Source organism: Apaloderma vittatum, unplaced genomic scaffold, assembly GCF_000703405.1.
Source record: "Apaloderma vittatum isolate BGI_N311 unplaced genomic scaffold, ASM70340v1 scaffold31006, whole genome shotgun sequence".
Taxonomy (NCBI): domain Eukaryota; kingdom Metazoa; phylum Chordata; class Aves; order Trogoniformes; family Trogonidae; genus Apaloderma; species Apaloderma vittatum.
The window spans coordinates 1,453-5,431 of NW_009720637.1; positions in this window are offsets into that span (position 1 = coordinate 1,453).

A 3,979-nucleotide genomic window follows, 5' to 3' on the forward strand; every position below is an offset into this window, starting at 1 on the left:
GAGGAAAAACACTTCCTAAATGCCACACAACTACATATCACTGGAACAGGTTGCCCAGAGAGGTGGTGGAGGCTCTATCCCTGAAGGCATTCAAGGTCAGGCTGGATGGGGCTCTGAGCAACCTGATCTAGTTAAAGATGTCCCTGCTCACTGCAGGGGTGTTGGACTAGATGACTTTAATGGTCTCTTCCAACCCAATGCATGAAAATAATTAATAATTTTAAAAAATTAATAAAAGCTGATACCACATGCACAACCATTATCATTTTCCCCATGTTCTCTAGGCATTACTTTGTGCATGTACTGCACCTGCAACACTGCTATGTTTAATGTCACAGACTCGAGGTGGTGATAACACTGCAGTGGGAAATGCACCAGGGGTAGATAGGATGTTAGGAGAATCTTCTTCACCGAAAGGGTGGCAAAGCACTGGAATGGGTTGCTGAAGGAGGTGGTGGAGTCACCATGCCTGGACATGTTTAAAAAATGGTTGGATGTGGCACTTCAGGAGATGGTTTAGTGTTAGGGTGGTGTAGGGCTGCAGGTTGGACTTGATGATCTTAAGGTCCTTTCCAACCTTTATGATTCTAGGATCAGGTGGTGACATCCCATAGCCAAAATTGTCTCCAGGAATAAATGGCCATGGCCCGACAGGACACAGGCATCTTGCCTGTGACACTGGAAGTTTTTCTGTGGTACTCGTGTGCCCTGCTACATCATGCTCTGATGAGGTTTATACCGAGCTTAGTTAGTCATTTCTCCTAAAACTAAAGATTATGTCTGTAGTATCTTGCTTCGTGTTAGGAGTTTTCTATGTCATACACCGACCCCTGTGCACAAGTAACTGGGTTTCACAGTGCTGTACCACAAGACGTGTCTGCGTAGGCATGCTGAACACAGGGCTGGCTCCCCTCCCGATGGGGAAAGAGCCATTTCAGTTCTGTTTTGCTCCTAAGCACTTTCTGTACCATCTTCTCCTATCCTGCTACACTGAGATATACTGTTTTCCTCCAAATGGCACTGCGAGGAACAACGCAGTCCCTCTACCACACAGATTTTTAGCAGTGCTAAGCTTTTCTTCCCATATACTGGTAACTGCTCCAGGACGTGACACTATGTAGAGGCTAATAGTTGCTATTTTAGTCAATATACTGTTCACCCAGCAGCACTGATCATTGTAACAAGCCCTTCTTTCCTGCCTTTAGGCACTTTACTGAGCCCCCATGTGCTCTCAACCTGGCTAGTAACGCCTCTGCATTTTGGACTTTGTATTTTCTCATAGCAGTTTCTGCGGGTAATATAACAGTCTTGGTGTTGGGCCTCAGAGAGACAACAGTTAAGCTCCATCCATCAGGTGTCCAAAAGTAATGGACTTGGAAGAGGGATAGGGAAACAATCCCATTTTCGTTTGAGACCTGGATCAGATGCCTGTCAATATATATAATCCACCACAGATAATATATAATCCACCTAGGGCCAGGCCATCTTTTCTTGGATATTACAAGGGCAAAAAAATCCTCTTTCCAGGCCTTAGTGATTGCCTAACTACTCCATAAGCAGCTGTTTGTCCTCTGTGTTTTAACTCCTGCTTGAGGTCCTCCTGCTCCTCCCTGCTAACAACCATGAAGTAGAACAATTCTTTCTTCCAAAAGTCCCTGTTCTTCCTTATTCCTTGTATTGATTTCTCTTGACTCAACAGCAGAGCTTTCAGAAAGAACAGCCCTCACAGCCCTGCTGTCCATCACAGGCCCAACCACTGGCTCGGGGACTCCCAAGCATAAGTCCAGCTGGTCACGCCTCACCTGTACAGGAGGCAGCGGGTATGGAGACTTAAGCAAAAAGCCCCTCTTCGTCCCCCACCCTCCGCAGTACACAAACAGGTGCAGGAATCTGCCTCTGGTCCTCCATTCCTTGGCCCTAAGGTGTGTGTCATCTCCTCCCGCAAAGCATGGTCAAGATCCCAAATCTGTGCACAAAATGATAACATTTATTGAAAGAGTATTTTTTTTTTAATACAAAAGAAAGCTCTGTACATAGTACTGTGATTACTTCCACATCCTTCCAGAAACACAACCCTGGAAATTGGAGGGGAAAAAAAAAATAATCCCACACACACTTATGCGTACACACACGCGCACACGCACACACACACACACAACCCTCAAACCGGTAAAATGAACTAAAAATGTCACCACACAATAAATGCCATTTCATCCCTGATACACAAGTGTTCTTACAAGTCTGCACTTAAATAAAATACACCATTAGCGTTTAACCAGCAGTTGCCTTTGGGGAGCCAGGGAGGGGATGCAGTCAGGCACCCCGCAGCAGCAGGGGCACTCCTGCCAGCCCGGCCCAACAGCTCTGCTCCACAGTGCCGGCACGCGCCAAGCGGAGCAAAGCCAGGCCATGGTGATGTGCTGGGGCAAAGGACAACGCAAAGCCCAACCCCATCCTCCTCCCTGGATGAACTCCTAGGTACCCAGCCTTGTTCTGGAAACATCACTGAGCAGCTTTCACACACCTGGCCACGGGGCCTGGCCCAGCACTCCCACACGCTCCGAGCTGCGGGGTACGCATTGCTCTCGGAGCAAGGATCCTAAAGGGAGGCAGTGAGCAACATCACTCTTACCAGATGGGCCACCCCACTCCTTGTGAGCCCTTCTCAGGCTGCGTAACAGATCAAGGGCTGAAAGACTGTTCCAGGAGCTTTTTTCACAAGGCAGCTTGGAGGGCTTCACATCTGTGCACTGAGAACAAGCGGAGATGGGGAACTACAGCCCTGATCATCGGCTAGGAGTCCAGGAGATGCTACCTACACAGGGAGCAGGGAGGGCAAGGACCAGCCACTACTGGCCACTTGCTGCCCAGGGCGGAGTGGGGATGTCCATATCCCTTAGGCAGTCACAGGTAGCACTGCTGCACGCCAAGAGCAGTGACAGAACATCACAGGAGCAGAGGAGAACAGGCCAGCCACCAGAAAACCCAGCCCAGCTCTGGCTCCTGGGCACAGTGCAAGCCCTTTGCTCCTGAGGGATGGTTTTCCCACTTCTAGAGAACACTCTGCTTTACTCACTTTCTGCCCGTTAAGCCCAAAATGATGGGTATGGAGTCCTCACTACAGGTAAGTGAGAAACAAGCATTCCACTTGGTTCAGCTTGATCCCTGGCATATGCTGGTGGGTGGAGAGCGCAGCTTAAACGCTAATGCTGAGGGAACATGTCCAAGGTTACAATACAAACTCAAAAGCAAGGCCCCTTTCCTGCCTCCATGCCCACCCACCCCTCTCCCATCCCCCTGGTACAAACCCCATGAAAACTGTACAGGAGCCAAACTTTTATTCCTTAAAGAATTACATAAATACTGAGTTTAACACTTAGAAAAATAAAGTCATTTTCTTTTTTTTTCTTTTTTTCTTTTTTTTTTTTTTCTCCAAGGCTTCTTTTGTCTTTAACTTAAAAAAAAAAAAAAGTTACAGTAGCTGCTTCTTCCACTACGGATTCAGCAGCTTCTCTCACTTGCTCACTCTCCCTCCAGGGACAGGGCTAGGTAGCAGAGCCATTCACAGCAACTCCCATGCAGGACCAAGCATGCTCCAGCCCTTCTGCCCTGGCCTTGCTGAGCCTGCACAGGCATCACAGCTGCTCCTCCACAGCCCAGGGTGGCCTGCAGGTCACCCTGGTGCTCAGAGGAAGAGTCTGCCACCTGCCCAGCAGCTCAGTGCCCTGTGGGCTCTTCCCTTTGACACTTGAGTTGCTTCTCCACCTTGCATCAGACAGAAACTTAGAAAGCGCTGGCTGGAGCTGCAGGGGGATGTGGGAAAGACCCAGCCACGTTCCCCTGGGTGTACGGAGTCCGTAAGCGGTGCGATGGCTGAGAGGAGAGCGTGGGGCTGGGCCGGCCACAGAGCCCCCCAGGAACTCTCCGGGGGCATCGCTGTGCTCCTGGGCCTCAACCACCTCAGCCGTGCGACGGCAGC